The sequence below is a fragment of the Passer domesticus genome, chromosome 12, assembly GCF_036417665.1.
Source record: "Passer domesticus isolate bPasDom1 chromosome 12, bPasDom1.hap1, whole genome shotgun sequence".
In the NCBI taxonomy this organism is placed as follows: domain Eukaryota; kingdom Metazoa; phylum Chordata; class Aves; order Passeriformes; family Passeridae; genus Passer; species Passer domesticus.
In genome coordinates, this window is record NC_087485.1 from 1,203,565 (window position 1) to 1,223,229 (window position 19,665).

At 48.7% G+C, this 19,665-nt stretch overlaps 1 protein-coding gene across 2 annotated transcripts in view; it reads left to right on the plus strand.

The window, feature by feature from the left end:
* The window catches only part of ANKRD11 (ankyrin repeat domain containing 11), a 128,024-nt gene that overhangs the window by 14,028 nt on the left and 94,331 nt on the right, over window positions 1-19,665 (plus strand). For both annotated transcript variants that reach the window (XM_064387138.1, XM_064387139.1), the window contains exon 2: window positions 8,669-8,748. The gene's annotated coding sequence lies outside the window, so the exon portion shown is untranslated. The remainder of the gene's footprint in view (window positions 1-8,668; window positions 8,749-19,665) is intronic.

The window sequence follows — 19,665 nt, forward strand, 5'->3', positions numbered from 1 at the left end:
TTGCCATGAGCATAGCTTTGAATTTATCTCCATGAATTGTGCCAGAGATCTGGGAGTAAGGAGCACTTGTAATGCATTGCTGTTCCCCAAAAATGGTGCAAATCGGGATGAGCTGGGGGGGTGGGGAGGTTGGAGGAGCTGCCTTGTGTGCAGTCGTGGGAAGAGGGATTTCTTCAGGGAATGGGTGAATTGTTTCCTTCTGCTCTGAGCAGCCTTTTAATGAGCTGCCCTCTCCAGGGTGCAGAGAGATGAACCTCCCATGGCTATCTCCAGCCTGGGAGGCTTCCACCACATCACTGCCTTTGGATCCTTGGAGCTAAAAATACATCCCTGCTGCACAGCAGACTCCAGGCACGTTAATCTGTTCCCTTTAGCAGGGAGGCTTGTGGTACTGGATGAACTACTGTGGAAATTTTATTTTTGCTGTGCAGTGTTACCAGTTTTCTTCTTCCAACGGAAAAATGTCGTGGAAATCATTGTTCTAGTTGGAATTCCCTCTCTGACAACAATAGCAGCAGTGGGGTGGGGTGCTTTGGAATTGTTTAGTGAGGAAAAGTTTTGGAGGAGCGAGCTCTCCCAGGCTGCCCTGGCTCCACCTCGTGATTCCTCTGTGTTGTTCAGGCTCCTGCAGGAGCGTTCCCACCACTGCCTTTTGGGACCCTTCTGACCACTCCTGCCTCTTCCAGCACTGCTCTGTAAGAGAGCTTTGCCTCTGTGGGAGCTGGGTTCCTCTGCCACCTTCCCCCCTTCATGTGGCTGTAATTGAGCCCGTTTTCCTGGGATGAGGAGGAGCGGGAGCCTGCCAGGCTGACACCTCAGAGCACTCCTGGATTATTGCTGCCTCTGAGCGCAGTGATTCATGCGCCAGGCAGGCACAGCTCGTGCCCTGCACACCTGCTGGAGCTCCAGGCGCGCTTGCTCCGTGTGCTCCAGCCGGGATGCTCCCTGCCCTGCCCTGCCCTGTCCTGCCAGCCTTTGTTCCCAGGTGACTTTGGGAACGTTTTAGGGCAGCAGCAGCACGAGGGATGCTTCAGACACAGCACTGAGGGGCTGGAGCTGCCTTTGCTGCCTGCTGTAGAACAGCTCAGTGCTGATTCTCTTCACGAGTTCCAACTTGAGCTGCTGCTGTTGGTGCCACGGGGCGTTTGAGGTCTGGGATCCTGGTGACTCGCAGGGTTGCGTAAGCGGTGTAGCTTTGTTTGCTCCTGCTCCAGGAGACACGGCTGTTGCCTCTCCAGCTATTTAAGATTCAGAGTGTATTTTCCTCCTTTGATGTTTGGCTTACCTTGACAGGCTGGGAGGGCTGGGCTTGTTCAGCCTGGAGAAGAGAAGGTTCTGGGCAGACCTGAGAACCCCTTCCAGGGATAAAGGGGCTCCAGGAGAGCTGGAGAGGGAGTTTGGACAAGGGCCTGGAGTGGCAGAACAAGGAGGACTGGCTTCAGACTGAAAGAAGGAAATATTTAGCTTGGATATTAGGAGTAAGTTTTTGGCTTAGAGGGTGCTGAGGCCCTGGCACAGGGTGCCCAGAGCAGCTGTGGCTGCCCCTGGATCCCTGGCAGTGCCCAAGGTTGGACAGGGCTTGGAACAGCCTGGGACAGTGGAAGGTGTCTCTTCCCATGGCTTTGTTGGGCTTTGAGGTTCCTTCCAACCCAAACAATGCTGTGATGTTGACACAGGAGCTCACCTGCTCCACCAGGCTCTGTTTTCCCTGGATGTGCTGCCTTGCTGCTGCTCATTAGCACAGGCTCAGTCACAAGCTGCTCAGACAGCCTAAACCATTTGTAAGGAAACTGTCTTTAAAATATGGATGGCATTAGAGGGACTCAGGCTTAAAATTAGAAACTGTTTATGATGCACAGTTGTAGTTGTTTACCTTGAACCATAATTATCTTATTTCCTGAGTTAAAAACGTCACGTCAGCTTGCTGAAGCAAGATTTGATGACAAAGGAATTGTTTTTAGCCACCAGCAGAGCAAAGAACACTTCAAAATGTGTGTCTAAATATGATTTTATAACCTAAAGTGTACCACACTGAGGATTTTAAATTGGCTCTGGAAGTTGCGTGGGCTTATGGGTCGGCCATTTGGCCGGGGATCAAGGGACTGGGTTTAATCCTGACTCCGTCCTTTTGTCCTCTGAGCGTTTTCCTTGCCGCCCTCTGCGCTGTTTGTTTGGATGGGCCGTGCTGGAGGGGAGGGCTGTGCCCTTCCTGGGGTGCAGGGCTGTGGTGCTGCAGGGTGAGGCTCCCCCACCCTCCAGGACACGAGCCTGGCTGGCCCTGCTGAGCAGAGAGTGTGCCAGAGGAGCATCAGGAGATTCCTGCTGGACTGGCAGGCTCAGCTGATGCATGGAGTGCCCAGGAGAGAAGCTGGGCACCAGCAGCTGAGCAGGGGCAGAACCTGCAGCCCTCCAGCCCCTCTGAGCAGCTGGGGCAGCTCAGTGGGCACAGACATTTGACTTCCTTATTTTAGCATTCTTGCTCGTGACTATATTTCCTTATTTCGGTCTTCAGCAGTGCTCTCTGATCCCTGTGGCTGAGGTGGCCTGTGCCCTCCTCACACCCTTTTCCAGCCTGGATTTCTGTACCCTGAGTGAGACAGCTCCTTCTTACCTGTGCCTGTGCTGCCAGGATGCTCCTTCTCAGGAGAATGGAAAGTGGGAGGGGAGCAGCTGCTTTAATGATGACAACTGCTACTTAAACCTGTTCAGGGCTTAGAATAGAAAGGAAAAAAGATCAGTGGAAGCTGTAGGTGCTTTCAATGTATGTGGGATTTTTAAGGAATCTTTTTATTCTGACCTTACCTTGCCAGGCCCCAGACAATAGGGGAGGGATGCTGTGTGGAAATCAGGGAGGTGCTTCCTTTCAGCTCTTTCTTTGCTGTGTAATTTGAGGTGGTTGTAAGGCACTTGTAACTCAGGAATTGTAGACTTGAGCACATTCTACAATTACATTTTTCATGTTGCTTTCTGGGGACCTCCTGGATTGTCCAGCCAGGTAACAGTGTCTGATCCTACATACCTGGGTGTGGGGCTGCCACCTGCATATTCCCAAAAAACCTGTAGCTGAGTTGTTGAAGTGTCTGGTTGTAACACTCCTGTCCCACAGAGAGTTTTCTTGGCTGGGGAGGTGATCTTCAGCCAGCTCAGAATCCATCCAGAAGCCACTCCATGGATGTTGCTGTGTTTTTCCCTCTGTGAGAGAGCCTGGCTGCTCTTGAAGGCTGAACAGTGACTTCCTTGACTCCTCCTTGGCTAATTAGTGTGCTTTAAAATGGGATGCTTGCATCTTTGTCACCAGCCAGCATTCAGAGAGGAAAGGAAATAGTTCAGGTATTAATAGTAACCTGTATCCAATTTGCCATGGAATTACACGGATGCAAACATCTGGGACTGCAAAGGTGACAAATGTGTCTGTCTGTCACTCTTTTCTCTTGAAAAATGGTATTTTCTCCATGTGTTAAAACTGGGCACAGAGTAAGAAATGCAGATTCATTTTTAAATGAAGTGGAGCTCGTTGTGGCCTGGTGGCATCACTCACCCTCCTGCTTCCCTTAGGAGGAGTGGGGCTTGGTGGTGAGGGCACAGGGGGGGTTCAGTCTGGGGAGGGCAAGGACGTGTTGGTCCCACCTCACCTGTGTTTAGGAGCAATGGAAATGAAGAGGAGCCTGAGCTGTGAGCTCACCTTAAATTATGGCTTTAATTCCAGAGAGCATCCACCCTTCCTGCCTTGGCTGGCTCAGTGAATTTCAGCCTCTTGGAGCTTAATCCCCACTCCTGGAAGTGTCCAAGGCAGGGCTGGAAGGGGCTTGGAGCAACCTGGGATAAGTGAAAGGTATCCCTGCCCAAGGTGGGGGCAGAACAAGATGAAATTTGAGGTCCCTTCCAACCCAAACCATTCTGTGATGTCATTCTGACCTCCCCATATTCACTGGAGATCTCCAGACAGCTTGGTCATTCCTGAATTTAGGCTTCTGTCAACCCCCAGTTCCTAGGAACTGTGTTGTCCATGTCAGACTTTCAATTAAAAGCCTTAAAGGAGATTTTGTTTTCCCAGGAATCACATCTTTCCTGCCCTTTGTGCTTATTGCAGTGGCACAAATTAAACCTTGGGCTCTTCAGCCCACACAAGTGTCTGTGTTTTTGAATACAGTATCAGCTTATTTTGTATTTTTTATCAAGTAGCACAGACAACACAAGCTTTAAAAACTGTAGATCTCAGCATACATCTTATCTGCAGGGCAAAATAAAGGAACTTCAAGAATATATCACCTACTTTCGTTCCGAAAGCCATCTAATTAAATTTTACTTGATGCTACAATTTTGTCACAATCAAACACGCTGAAAGGTGGTTTTTTTTTTTAGGACTAGTGGAATTCTCTGTGTGCTTTGGCTTTTCACTTGGGTAGCTGCTGCTGTTTGAGCATAGCTGGGTTGTGATTGCTGTGGGAATATTCACAAATTGTAGTGCAAGGCAGGTCCTGGAGCTCACCCCAGTGCTGGAATCTCTCTGAAAAGGGTGGGGACGTGAGGGTTTGCTCTGTGTGTGCCTGGAGGTGGCTGTGCTGGCAGCCCCTGATAGGCTGCAGGGGTATTTATCTCAAATTTGTGTGGATTTCTTGGAAACAACTCTTTATCCTCCTTCAGATCTGGAGAGCAGCACCTCTTCTTTTCCTCCTCTTTCTAGAGAGTCCTGAGCTGCATGGAGTGGTCTGAGGGTGCTTTTCCAGGCTCCTGAGGGAAACTGCCACAAATCTGATGAGCTGTACACAGTGTCCATCCCTTGAGGGGCCAGGAAAGCTTTCCTGCTGTGCTGGGCATGGCTCTTGTGGCTCTCCCTGGGATGGGACAGGCACTTTCTGTGAGAGACAGACATTTCTGCAATGTTTCTGTCTAGGTGGCACATTGTCTTCTCCAATTCCAGCAGAAGGAACCCATGGATGTTTATGGAGGATATCTGTGGGGTTTGTAATGCTGCTGCTTATGGGTTCTTCCCCCAGTCCCCATTTTCTCAGGTTCTGGAATTACAGTGGGATTTTAAGCATTTTTCCCCATTTCAGCAGGTGGAAGCTCTGGCTGTGCTCTGTCAGGCTGTGCCTGTGGAGTGCATTGGAAAACACTTCCAAGTTTCCCCTTGCTCCAAATTGGCTGTACTTGTTCCCCCTTGATTCTGTTTGGGAGGTAATGGGGCTTATCTGAGAGCAGGAGCTCCGTGGGTCTGGGGTGCTCCCCTGGGTGTCTTTTCACTGCAGCCCTCAGAGAGATGCCTTATTGAAATTCTGTCTCTTCCTGGAATTATTTTGAGGGAAGCAGATGAGTGCTGTGGAAAAAGGTTCTCTTATTCCCCAGAGATTTTATCCATTCAAAAGTTGGTCTAAAGCAGAATCTAAATCTCTGATATGTTCTTAGGCTGCTTACTTCTGGGTCTCTGTAAAATCTGAATTGATGCAAGTCTGACTTGGAGTCCAAATACAACTCCTTCTCTGAAAGAAACACGAATGGTGAGGCACACATTTGTGGGGACATTGGATTTCCTGGGATGAGACAGCAGCAGTGGCTTCTCTCCTGCTCCCTGTAAAATGGAGATTTCAGCAGAACCTTTCTGCATTATTGATCAAATTGAGAAACATTGAGGTGTATGACACCATTCAATCTCAAACACACTTTTCATGGGGACCCTTGTAGGGGGCTCTGAATAAACCAGAGAACTGGTATTCCTTCAAGGAAGCCAATTCCCACCTCACTGCTGGGACCAGTTGGTGTTGCTGCCACATCCCAGCTGCTCTGGTGTGAAGAGTCTGTAGCTAATGTCAGTATTTTTCAGGTCACAGCTTGGGATTGTAAAGCATTTTCCATCTTCAAGTACTAATTTCTGTGAAGTTACAAGATACCCTTTTATTAAGGAGGCTTGAATTATGTAATTCCCAGTTTTTTTGATGGAATGCTGGCAGAAGTTGCATGCTGAGCTCTGGATGTGAAGTCCTGATCCGTGTGTGGGTGCAGCAAGAATCACTGATTCAGGGAGGTGCTGAGGGACCCCGTGGTCAGTGTTAAGATCATGAGTTGGTAGGAAAATGTAGAAGTTTAAACAGTTATATATTATTTTGGTGGAGCCGTCTGCTTGCCCAGAGTTTCCAAGTTGCTTCGCGTTAACAGAAAATGAAGTATCCCAAGTCTTGCAAGACTGAACCTGTTTTGGACCAGAACCTGGCCACCTCAAGCCCTTGGTTATGTGGTGTTTGCATGGCCATTCCAAGGCAGAGCAGAGCAGTGCAGGTGGCTCCTGTGCAGTGACCACGAGCTCAGCAGGGTTGGAGCGTTGTCCATGGTCAGCCCTGTGGGTTCCCAGGAGGAACAAGGGCAGTGGTGATACTTTGTGAAGTAATACATTTTCATCAGCTAAAGCTAAGAAAATGGGATGGCTAGATGTGTTTGTTAATTATAATGTGGCTTTTGGAAGTGGAGGTGGGTTTAAATTGCAGTGTTGGATTCCATGCAGCAGGAACGTTGTGTGAGTGACCCGACCACGTACAGCCAGGGAGGCTGTGCTGGGCATCTCCCACTGGAGGGTTTGCTGCATTCCTGAGTGATTTGATAACAATTTCATTAAAAAATGCTGCCATGTTCCTTGTGAAAATGACTTGGCTCACGTGTGGTCGCTGTTTCAGCGTTACGATACTTTATGTATGTTTATATGTGAGCCAAGGAATGAATAAATCTGCTGTATGTGGGCCAGCAAGCAGCTGTAAATAGACCTTGAAAATGGTGTATCAGTGTCCTGGGACTGATCTCGGTAGACTTTTTTGTCATTTTGATCACAGTTGTTGCCCAGAGCAGCTGGGGCTGCCCCTGGATCCCTGGAAGTGGCCAAGGCCAGGCTGGAGCTGCCTGGGCTAGGGGAAGGTGCCCTGCCCATGAGAGGGGATGGAATGGGATGAGCTTTGGGGTCCTTCCAACTCAAACCATTCCCTCTGACAGTCACTGCTGTCAGCAAGCAGCACTGCTGCAGTTCCAGACAATGCAGTTGGAAGTTCAGCTGTTTTCCCCCCACTTTATCTCTTATTGCTGTTGAAATGCTAATTAATGATGTGACTGTTGCTATGGAGATGAAGGAGCAGGGGAATCCTGCAGGAAAAGGTGCTGTGCAAGCACTGCCATCCTGCTCCACAGGGCTGTGGTTCCCATCAGGGGATCCCTCAGTGCCCCAGGGCTCCTTGGCCCTGGAAGAATCCACCAGGTAGCCATGTGTCTGTATCTCCTTTACTCTTCTCAAAGAAAAAATGCCAGAAAACTTCCATTTTGCTCATCTGGAGAAGTTTACCTGCTGTAGGATTCCTTTCTTTGAGTCAGGACCCTGGGCTTTCACATCTTCCTCTGGGTTTGGGGTTTATTTTGGCCTGTTCCTTTTCTCTGAGGTTCCCAAGACTTCCCTGGGCCCAGCTGGAAGCAGCTCTACCCTGGATGCAGCTGCATTGCTCATCTGGACATCTTCCCTTTGGCTTTTCACTGGGGAGTGAAGGTTTCCCAAAACAAACAAGGCTCTCCCAGGGTTCCTGATCTCCTCCAGTGTGCATCAGTCCCAGCTGGCCTCAGAGTCTCTCCTGGATGGTTCTTGGGAGGAACCATCCCGTTGGAAAGCAGCTCTCCAAACCCAGGCACATCAGAGAAGTTGTTTGTAAGGTGATGAGCGGTGGTGAAGCATAGAATTGTCACGAGCTCTGCAGGGCAAGAAATTCAGATTTTCTCACGGTAGCTGGAGCAGGGCTTGGTCACTGTGTCCCTCTGCAGTGCTCAGAGGTTGGATGGGATGTGGGGTTTTGGGGGATTTGGCATGAGCAGGACGTGGAGCTGGCAGTTCACCCTTTCACCTGTTTAAGCAGACCAGAATAACATCAGTGGGACTGGGGAAGGCCCAGTGCTCCCAGCGCCTCAGGGTGCTCATTTCCATACCTATGGGTGCCTCAGCATCCCAGGGAGCTCCTCCAGCTTGGGAACGGTGAGGAGTGCAGGTTTTGGGCTTGGAACCTGCCAGGCCTTTCATGTGTGCCAGTTAATGAGTGTAATTCCCCTTCGCCTTGGGTGCTGAGAGCTCCTGCTGGTTCCTGCCCTGGATCACAAACTTCACTTTGGGAATTTGTAGCTGGAAAAACAGCTTTGAAAGTACAGCAAGAGCTGGTCAAAAAAAAAAAAAATCAAATTAGAGCTTTGGAATAGATCCACTGCTATTCAGAGCAGAGGTGTGCTGGAAAAGAGAGCGTTTGTGCCATGGATAATTCCATGGGTTTGTTTGGGAAGGTGAATTCTGGCACAGGATCTCCTTCTGGCCCTGCCTGGCTCTGGGTTTGTGAGCTGCTCAGGGTTTGGGGGGTGACACACCCTCATTTGTAAATAAAATGCCTCTAAGCCCACCCAGACGGTTCCAGGATCCTTGAAGCAGGTGATTTTTAAAAAAGCTATTATCAGAAAGTCATGGAAGAAGGTGGATGCTTGGCTGAGCTTCCACTCTTTCCTTTATTCCTCTGTTTGTGCAGAGTCGTTATCAGGAAGTTTATTTGTGGATTAGGCAAGGGTTTGTACTTGGTAACCTTCATGTACTCAAATCCAGTGTGCGTGTTGTGAATAAAACTGACTTGTTTTAATTTTCTAATGAACAAATTGCTGTGTTTTTCAGATTACACAGCGTTTTTGGGACACACCTCTGTTGGATTTTAATATATGTCCTGTGAAGAACAGCTTTCAACTATGGAATCGGTAAATATTGACTTTGCTTCTGTCCAAAATTTCTGGTTTATTCCCTCACAAGTGCTTGTGTCGCTGTTGGACTGTTTGGTTTTGCCTTTTAAAAATGTTTTTCTTTATTTTCTGAATTGGAAAGCAAAAAAATGGCAAGTTCTATGGCATGTATAAAAGGTACTAACCAAGAATATTTTGGGAGTTGTCTGTAGTCCTGAGATGTCTTTTTAATTTTAGATAATTTTGAATATAGCAAGTTTTTCTCTGACCTCAGTGAAATAAAAGTGAACTTTCCTGCGTGGGCAGTTCCAGCACAGGTTTGCCCAGCAGACTGTGCAGCTTGTTGGTGCTGCTGACTGCTGAGTATTAAATAATACCTCTTTCTTTCTCTTTGCTTTCAAAATGTCTTGAAAAGAACCCAAAGTCTCCAAGTTTCCCAGTGTTATGTCTCCTTGTGATTAGCCTAATTGAAACAGATGGCACCTACGTTTCATTTTGGGCAGAAAAACCTCCCAATCTGCTGAGACTACAGTTGGATGCAATGTTAGGATTCAACTTTTTGGGAGCATTAACAGATGCAGAAATTACAGGCTGCCGTAGAGTGGAATTTAGGGGAAAAATGAGATTTTTGCCTCTGTTTTGTGCGAGCGGGTGGGAGAGGCTGGTGCTGTCCTGGAAATCCCGATGGTGTGGCTGGAGCTGCAGACAGGGGCTTGTTCTGGCTGGGTTTTTCTGCTGTGCTGGTGGTTTGGTGTGGTGGGAGCTGGGTGGGCTCAGCCAGGCAGTGCCTGTCGAGGGAGCTGTGTGGGGCTCAGGGTCACCCCCAGCACGGGCAGAAATCCCATGGAGAAGGCTCCCAGTGTTTAATAGAGAGTGTGGCTCCTGCCCTGGGGCCCTGGGTCCTTGGCTGACCTCTGGGTTCAGAGGGATTATTTGTGATGAGGCTGGCAGCACAAGAAAGAGCTGCTCCGTGTAGTGCAGCCCTGCCTCTGCAGGCTGATAGGTGCCTTTTGTCCTGGATTTTGAGGAAAAAAATCAAAAATGGTTGTGTTTAGTGTGGCCATGATGATTTTGAAGTATTCAGATGCAGACAAGATGTTATTTCAGCTTCCCCTGGTGAATATTAATAGCAGGAGAAGCCTTTCTCAGTAAGACAAAGCAGAGCAGGCATCGGTGACTCGCAGTGTCGTTAGGTAATTAAAGTGTATCAGGTGTGAGCCCTTTTCCTGCCGAGTGCAGGGGCTCTGCCCTCCTTCCTGGGAGCTCTGCAGGGCCCTGAAAAACCCAGCTCAGCCCTGGCATCAATTATAAATCAGGCTGGTTGCTGTTTGCTGCCTGTTTTATTTCCTAGCTGGGCACAGAGGTTTTCCCTCCCGAGTTGTGGAGTAAGTGGTATTTGGTTTTTTTGAATGCAAACTGTCCTTTTTAAACCAGGATAACAAAAACTTACCCAAAATTCAGGTGTGTTTGCACAGCCATGTTTGGAAGGGTTTGCTTGAAGCAAGCCAGGTCGTCACAGAGTCATGGAGTGGTTTGGGTTGGAAGGACCTTAAAGCACATCTGGTTCCAACCCCACCACAGGCAGGGACACTTCCCACTATCCCAGGTTGCTCCAACAACCTTTCCTGGACACTTGCAGGGGTGGGGCAGCCACAGCTTGTCTGGGCAGTGGTGCCTGCTGCTGTTTTTGCTGTTGGCAGCAGGAGTGGCTGCACCATGCTGGGCTTGTCCTGGCCTCGGGTGACCCCGGTGCACCCCAGCACCGTCACGGTGCCACCTCGTGTTCCCAGCACCTTCCCAGGGAAGCAGAGGGGTCAGGGCTTCCTCCCAGCAGCAGCTTTGCTGGTGGCTTTGGCAGTGCTGTTTCAGGGAGTTCTGATGAATATGCAGGTGTGGGATTAAAGGGATGAATGAGGAGCAGAATTGCTTTGGGAGCTGCAGCGCGCTCTGACCTCCCGAGAAGGGCAGGATTGTAAAGCGAGGCCTGGAGTGGAAAAGCAATTACAATACATGCTGCCAGGATTGAATTGTCCTCGCAAAGTCAGATGCTGCAATAATGGCAGCGTTGTTTAGGTGGAACGTGACTTCACTTAACTGCTGGGTGTTTTTCTGTTAATGCTCTGAAACGTGTTCACAAACGGGTCTCAGGTCCTGCTGCTCTGGGGGAAATGGAGCTCACTATTCCACCAGGAAGATGTTTCTCTGCAGGAAGGGTTCTTCTGAGCTTGCTGCCTTTTTTCCTGTGTGTTTCAATGCTTACCCCTTCCAGATCAGAGGGGCTGGAGGATAACCCTATGGCAGTGCAGGGTACATTGAGTTTTTAGGGTGTTGGTCGTTGTGGACCCTTTCCATGGGGTCCTGGGGTATGGAGATGTTGGACTTTGGGTTGAGAAGCTGGTGTGTTATGAAGCAGGGCCTGGGGAGGAGAAGCCATGTACAAGGGGCATTAATAGTCTGAGAAAGCTGGGGTTGTTCAGCCTGTGGGAGAGGAGACATTGGAGAGACCTTCAGAGCTTCTTCCCATGCCTCGAGGGGCCCTGAGAGAGCTGGAGAGGGACTGGGACAAGGGATGGAGAGCCAGGACAAGGGGAATGGCTCCCACTGCCAGAGGGCAGGGATGGATGGGATATTGGGAATGAGGAATTGTTCCCTGTGAGGGTGGGCAGGCCCTGGCACAGTGCCCAGAGCAGCTGTGGCTGCCCCTGGATCCCTGGCAGTGCCCAAGGCCAGGCTGGACAGGGCTGGGAGCAGCCTGGGATGGTGGAAGGTGTCTCTACCATGGGCAGGGGGTGAAATGAGATGAGCTTTGAGTTCCCTTCCCACCCAAACAATTCCATGGCTCAATGCAGCATTAAAGAAGCAGAGATGTGTGCTTGTGCGTTTGCTGACTTCTGCTGGAGCCCTTTCTCTTGTTAAAACAGGGATTTTGGAGGCTCCATGAAGCGGCTGGGTGGCTCTCCAGGTGGGGTTTGCCCAGAGGGTTTCAGCAGAGCCAGCCTGGGTTTGTTCTGCTGTGTGACCCAGCTCCTGCCCTGTCCTCCCTGGGTGTGAGGTGGGTCTGCACAGCCCTTAGCAGCTCTGAATGTTTGTGTGGCCGTGTTCTGAAGGGACACAGTCTAAATTTAACTTTTAAACCCATATCTTCACTGCCAGGAGAGGTTAAGCAGAGGTGGCTTAACTGTGAGCCTGGAGTTCTTTGTGGGTCAAACAAGCCTTGAATTTTTGGACACAAAACCCTGCTGAGACCTACAGGAAAGAGCTTTAAATCCTTTCCCCTGTCCCTGTGAAAAAGCTGCTTTTTCAACTGTAATCTCAGCACAAGCATTTGCTTTGAGTGGTTGAATTGCTGCTTTTACAGTTCTCTGTATTTTCCTAGAATTTGTTAAATTGCCAACGTTATTCACATGGCACTTTTGGCAGGTGCCACCTACATGCCCTCAATTTGAAGGTACCTTTCAGGAGCAGTGTAGGTAGGGAGGCTCCTCTCTCGCGTGTCAGATGTTGGAGAGCGCAGCACTTCCATTAATTCACTTTCCCTGACCTTTCCACTGCTAATAAGCCAAGCTGGAGCACAATGCAGCACCTTAATGAACAGACCTGAGCTGAGCAGGGGCTGCTTTGAAAAATGTCATGCTTGACTTGTTCCTTGGGTGTAATTTTGGTCCATTTATTCACCATGGCACAGACGGGAGTTCTTGGTGAGGGCAACCCACAACCAAATACGGCCCTTTTTCTCCTTCCTCTAGTCTTTGGAACTAGAGAAAACCATGTCAATAACTGCTTGAAAAGAAGCAAAATGGTTGGTTGGGCTTTTTCTCTGAATCTACTTGGTTTTGAATAATTTTCTTCTCTGAGGAGCTATATTGTGATCAGCAAAATCTCAGTTTTAGAAGAAATATACTTCTGAGTTAGGATTTTATAGATTTATATCAGCTCAAGTAATGTACACTGAAAAATGCACACTTCTGGGTTATGAATTTGTAGATTAAGATCAACTAATGTGTAATGTACACTTAAAAATCCCGTTTGCATTTAGGAAGGAGTTCAGTAAAACAAGCAGACAGTGCACAAGATCATCATTTCCAGGAACTGCCAGCCTGTTATTTCACAGAGAAGTTTCCTGAGCCACCCAGCTGGGGTCACACAGGGAGGCTGGGTTTTTGGGGTGGGGATCTATAGGTTTCTTGACCAGTTCCTGCTTCCATTATTGTGCAAGACGTTCCTGGGTGTGACCTCTTGGGAAAGTAAAAGTGCTGGGGGCAGGTTGTGGGCTGGTGAGCGAGGGTTTTATTTATTTATGGGTGTTCACAGGGCGCCCAAGCGTGCTCTTGAAAGCTGTGGCCTCCGCCCTGAGGAAGTGACACTGGCTGGGGAGTGAGGTGGCAGTGTGACACATGGTGTGGCTGCAGTCCCTTGTTTTCCAGAGGTATCCATCGTGGTGATTAAGTGCAGATGATGCTCTTGGCAGCAGGAGGTGTGCAAGATGTTCCCACCTCCGGAGCTCGCCGGCCAAAGGCCCGCAGGGAGGACCAGGCTCTCTTGCTGTGCTTCTGCAATGAAGCTTGGGGTGTTCTTGTTCCCTCCCCTTTTGTGTAGGTAGTGGTGATCCTGAGGTTTTGGCGTTCAAATCCTGAGTTCTGTAGGTGAGGGGAGTGGTTTTGAGTGCAGGGAATTCATGCTGCCGTGGATGGCTGAGGAGATGCAGCAGTGGCTTGGGCACCTTTGGTGGGGCTGCAGGTGGGACAGGCATTGTCCAAGGAGCAGGGCACCCCGTGAGGTGGGAATTGTGGCTCAGAGGTGTTCCCAGGGTGAATTTATGAAAACCTTGTATGGAAAGTGATTTGGCTGGGCCACCCAAGTGTCTGACACAAACAGGGAGGTGCAGCCTGGTCGTGGTTCTGCCATTCATGCCTGGAAAAGTGGGAAATGGTTATTGCAAGCAAAGGCAAAAGTGATGGATCTGCCTCACTGATAGCCCTTGGAAGGGGACTGCTTACAAAACCAGAAGACAATTCTAAAAATAAGTCTAAAATGTTGGATTGCCCCATCCCTGGAAGTGTTCTAAGTGAGACTGGATGGAGCCTGCAGCAGCCTGGTCTTGGGGAAGGTGTCCCTGCCCATGGCAGGGGTGGGATGGGTGAGTTTTAAGGTCCCTTCCATCCCAAACCATTCTGAAATGCCATGCTGAGTGGGGAGATGGGCAGCAGGCATTAGCAGTGTTTGTTTCCTTGGCTAAATTCTTGGCACAGCTTTGATTTTGGAACAACAGGAGAACAAGGGCTGAGCTTTGCTGGCTCAGCCTGATTCCTCCCTGGCTTAACAACCTGCTTGAGGACTCACTCAGGTGTTCCAGCAGTTTTTTTCCTGCTGGGTGTTATCCCTGTTTTATGGTAGCTTGCTGGACTTCTCCAGAAATCCAAAGCTGAATTGTGTTTAGCAAGTTCCTGCTTTAAGGAGTGTTTTGATCTTGGGTTGTGACTGGACAGGCTGATTGTTTCCAGTTGCTGCAGACATGCAGGAGCTGGAGAGGGGAGGTTTGGGGTGTTTTGCAGGAACTTGAGAGCATGAAGGGAGTGAGGGGCTGTGGGCTGTGCCCACCATGGCAGAGGCTCCCGGGGGCTGGCATTCCCAGAACTGCTCCCTGTGCCTGGGTGTTTTGGGAAGCTGACACGCCTGGCTTTGGCCTCAGAAGTGGCTTTGGGTTGGTGGACAAACACTGGGAGCTCTGCTTTCCCTCAGAGCTGTTTCATCCCTTCCCACAGCCCTGGCTGGGATGGGGTGGGGAGGAGGCTGCAGGAGCTGCCTTGGGTGTTTTGGGAGAGGGCTGGGGCAGAGCAGCAGTGGGAAAAGTGCAGTTCTGGGGCTGTGGGACTGGCTGAGCTTCCCCCAAAGCAGCAGTGCAGAAAGTGCAGTTCTGGAGCTGTGGGACTGGCTGAGCTTCCCCCAGAGCAGCAGTGGGAAAAGTGCAGTTCTGGGGCTGTGGGACTGGCTGAGCTTCCCCCAGAGCAGCAGTGGGAAAAGTGCAGTTCTGGGGCTGTGGGACTGGCTGAGCTTCCCCCAAAGCAGCAGTGCAGAAAGTGCAGTTCTGGAGCTGTGGGACTGGCTGAGCTTCCCCCAGAGCAGCGCCTCAGCTGCGACATTTTTAACTCTTGAATTTGGAACAGACTTAGCAGCTCACCTTTGGGGGTGGGAGCTTGGGAGGTTGTCAATACTATTGCCTGGAACCATCTGTTCCTACCACTAAGTAGCTGCAAAAATCAGTAATTCATTCCTTTTTTTTTTTTTTTGAGGAGCTTGGGTGTAAATCTTCTCCCTTGTTATTTTTATGGGCTCCTTCATTATGGAAGACAAGCATCTCCACGGTGCTGGAAACTGACTTTAATCTTTCATCTAAATTTATTTGAAATTTAAATCCCTGTCGTTATCGATATTAGAGGTTACTTTGGAGCACAACAGCTATTTCTGGGGAGCTGGGTGCATGGGGCTCCCTTATCAGCCAGGAATGTGCTTGTCACCATCCTGGATGAACCTCTCGCAGAGGAGCAGGGACAGCAGCCACATGTACGGGTTATTTTGGGAAATCTCCACTGTAAATGGATGCTGTGTTTGCTTTTGCAAGTAAAATTGGTCATGGAGTCCTATTTTCATTTATTTTTGCCCCAGTGGGTTAACAGTCCCAGTGGGCTGGTCCTGGTGGTGGCTGTGGTTCTCGTGGGGCAGTCACAGAACACCAAAAGCAGCCCTGATTGTAGGACAGGCACAGAGCCCTGCAGAGACCCTGTGTTATCCCAGGCTGAGACTGCACTCCTGGGCTTCAACTGCAAATTCAAGATGAATTGGTATCACATAACTGAGTTAGTGTTTGGGGCAGGAGGTCCCAGGGACTGGTGTTGTTTTCATGGCAGTGGTGACACCAGAGGAACCTGGTCTTGGTGTCCCTGCCCAGGGCAGGGGTGGAGATGAGCTTCAAGGTCCCTCCAATGCAAAGCACTCCATAATTCCATGGCTCTCCTGCCTGAGGCCTGGTGTTTGTTGGAGATTTTACACTCTTTTGTACTGTGTCACCAGAGCTGTGTTTTCCAGGTGTTTATTTTGGTGGTTATCTAAACTCCAGAGTGAATGCTGAGGGTTCTGTTGAGCTCATGTCCAGTTCTGCCAGGGGCAGAAGTTGGTTTTTGTCTGATCCAGACACACAAACTCCATGTATTTTCATGGAGTTTGTGTGTCTGGACTCATCCTAGCGTGCAATAATGTGAAAATACAGCAATCAATTCCTTGTGTGCTCTTAAAAAATGTTAATGCTATCAGGCCTCAGAGGATTTGAGGAAAAGTCATAGTTCAAAAATTGTCGTGTGCCTTGCAGGGAGACCCAGGCCCCATGGGCAGAGCAAAGGTGGTTTTCAGAGCACATTCCCTGTGAGTGTCCTTGGTTTCCTTGCTGAGCATTTAACCTTAATTCTGAGTTTCCTGGAGGTCTTGACACCCAGTTTGTTTCCCAGTTTGGTGAAAGATGGGAGGGCAGCTGGTGAGCTGGACGTGGTCACGTGCATGTGGCACCTCCAGCTTGGAGGTGACAGATACTTGAAGGAATTGGAAAAGTGAGAGGAGCCGGTCAGCTTGATGGGTGTGAGTGGGTATGATGGGAGGAGGTCACTGATTTTGATAATTTTTATCCTTTTTTATAATTTTTCAGCTGTTGAACAGTACAAAGATTCAAAGGTCAGTGCTTAATAGCTCTGGTTATTCTCTGCTGGTCCTAAACTTATTGCTGGTGTCATATGAGAAATATACTTTCTTTTTATGTTGCACAGTCAGAAGAAAATTATTTTGTTGTCTTCAGTAGTTTTTACCTCATTCTTGTAGTCTTGCCAATATCCTGTAGTTGTTTTTTGCAGGAAGCCTTTCAGCGTTCTCTTAATTGGAATTAACTTTTGTAAGAGAAATGCACGTTTGGGTTGAAGATAATGTAGGAAATAAACATTCAGGGAAATTTATTTTAAGTCAGTGGAAAGAAATTCATTGGAGAGCTTTGCTTTGGAACTGTAACTCTGGAGAGGTTTAAGGAGAGGTTTAGGAGGAATAAACCAGCCCTGCTCCTGTTTTTGAACTCCTGTGGAAGGGCAGCTTTGATCTCTGCTCTGGTGACCAGGGGTGTCCTGGGCAGGGCCTGGAGCTGGACTGGATCATCCTTGTGGGTCCCTTCCCACTCAGGATATTCCATGGTTCTCTGATTCTCTGATTATTTTGAGTAACCTTAGAGACTGGTAGAGAATCTACTTGTTATTGTCTGGTAAATTATGTTCATTAACATAATTACAGAGTTTTAATGCTACATGGAAGTTATACGGAGTCAAAATCAAATAGCAACAGGTAGTAAATAATTGGACAAAATAAAAACATGGAAACAAATAATGAAGAAAAATAATCATGTATTCTTTTCCTGTCACCAGTCAGGGCTGCAGCTGGATGTAGCAGCTGCCCAGTCCTGAATCCTTTCTTCCTCTCATTTTTAATGCTGCTTTTACAAGAGTCTGAAGGAAATCTCTGTCTAAACCAACTGGTAGCAGCTCCTCTGGGCTTTGCCTTTGGCAAGGTGTCACACAGCTGAATTCTCCTTCCTTTGCTAAATTCTCCTCTTTTTCTCCTTGCAGTGTTTGGTTATTTAGTGCTGTAAGGAGAACCTGAATATATGAATTTAGCCAAACCCTCGAGTATATAAAGTAGAGAAACTTCTCTCATTCCCTTGACCTCAAGCTTGCTGAGGTAGGAGAGCATTTAAAACACCCACAGCTCTGTGTGCACATGCAGATGTATTTTTAAGTGTCCCCTACTTGAAGGTCATCCACAATTCCAGCTGAAGTGCAGTTTGGATTTCCTGAAGCTGGAGACTGTCCTTGGGGCTGATTCCTGCTCTGCAGGGAGTGTGGGACCCCAGGGCAGGATTTCATCCAGTGGTGCCCTGGTTCTGCCCCAGGGGAGCACGGAGCTGCTCGAGGGCTGGGAGAGCTGGGGGCGCTCACCTGGAGAGGAGAAGGATCCAGGGAGAGCTCAGAGCTCCTGAAGGGGCTCCAGGAGAGCTGGAGAGGGACTGGGGACAAGGCCTGGAGGGACAGGACACAGGGAATGGCTCCCACTGCCAGAGGACAGGGATGGATGGGATATTGGGAATTGGGAATTCCTGGCTGTGAGGGTGCAGCTGTGGGTGCCCCTGGATCCCTGGCAGTGCCCAAGGCCAGGCTGGATGAGGCTGGGAGCAGCCTGGGACAGTGGAAGGTGTCCCTGCCATGGGATGGGATGAGCTTTGAGGTTCTCCCAACCCAGACCATTCCATGACTCCATGAGAGGAATGTGGATGAACATCTCTCTGCTTGCAGGAGCCTTCAGAGGTGCTGCAGTTCTTGTTTCCATCCTTGTGAAATGGCTCTGGGCTCGGAGCTGGGTCTGTGTGAGCCCAGGCCATGGTGAGACAGGATTAATCAGACCTTCAGCAGGGGTAGTGCAGCAGTGAGCTGGGCATAACAGCAGCATGGAATTCCAGGGATGTGTTCCTGGCCCAGCCAGGGCTGTTCCTCAGTGTCTCATTCCCAGGGCCCCTGGGCTCTGGAGCAGAAGGATGTGAACCAAGAAGCTCAGCTTTGATGGTTTGCAGACTAAAAGCTGCCAGTGAAGTGATGAACTGTGGGTTTGGTCACCTCTTGGTGGTGTCTTCTGGTGCTTCTCTCTGTAATTTGGATACCTCCAGGACACTGCCCCAGGCTGAGACTGACCCCTTTGTAACACTAAATTAAATAATTATATTAAAGTATTAAAATTGCCCTCTAATATAGTGATTTTCTGTGCTGTTACCGTACAAATTGTATGGTTTTGAGTGGGACAACTTATTTAGGAATCCTGTGCTGCCACTTATGCTTCTGCCCTGGAGGATGTGGTAGCTTTAAGGTCAGGTGTCACTTTAAAGTGAATATTTTCGTGAGGTAAAAAAAAAAAAAAATCTCCCTGTGCTGAGCTTCCTTTGCTCACAGAAATAGTTTCAGTATTAATATTTAATTTACAGTAGCTCTGAGGAATGAAGAAAGTCCTGGACTCTTTTTTTTTTTTTTTTTTTTTTTCCTAGTCCTTAATACATTTCTTTGGAACAGCTCTTGGATATAAACAAGGAGGACAGAGTGTCCTGGGCAGAGGAGTGAGGCAGTTTGTGTTAAAACCATAAGTGTTCATGGCTTTAACATTGGAATGTTCAGCATTAAGCATCCATCAGGTACCTTGGAGTAGCCCTAGTTCCCAGTTGCTCTTTTTCAGTCTTTTTTTCTCCTGGGATTCTTCATGGCTTTAGCCCTTGATGCAGATTTGGATGTTTTTGTTCTGGAAAGCTCCCGTTCCTGATGCTGCCAGCTCAGAGCTGTGCTCCAGCTCAGGAGAAAGTGGGCTCAGAATTCCAGACACGCTCCTGGCACGGCTTCAATTAAAAGGTGTTGAAAGAGGCTGGATTTTGCAGTTTTGCAAAGTTGGAATTTTTGTCCCTGTTAAAACCTTGGGGATCCCTGGGAAAGGAGCTTGATCCTGGCTTTTTTTTCTGCTGGGTGAGGAAGAATTTATACCGTCATCCCCCTGCTTTGACCCAGTTATGAAACCCTTGCCTGTAAAATTATTAATTTGGGGACTCCCAGCCATTCCAGTGTGAGAATTCAAGCAGTGGGAGTTTTCCTGGAGAGCCACCTCCAGTTTAGCCATTAAAAGCTGGTGATAAATCCAATGAACTTAGTAAAATATATATTGCAGTGTGCCATGAACTTTCCTCATTACTCTGGAATTAATCAATGACTTGGACTACTTTTTCCCCCTGCTCAGCCATACTTTCACAAGGTATAATTAAAATAAAAAAAGCTCCAGTTTTCCTTTTTGTTCAACTCTGCTGTTGTTGAACTATGTGTGGTT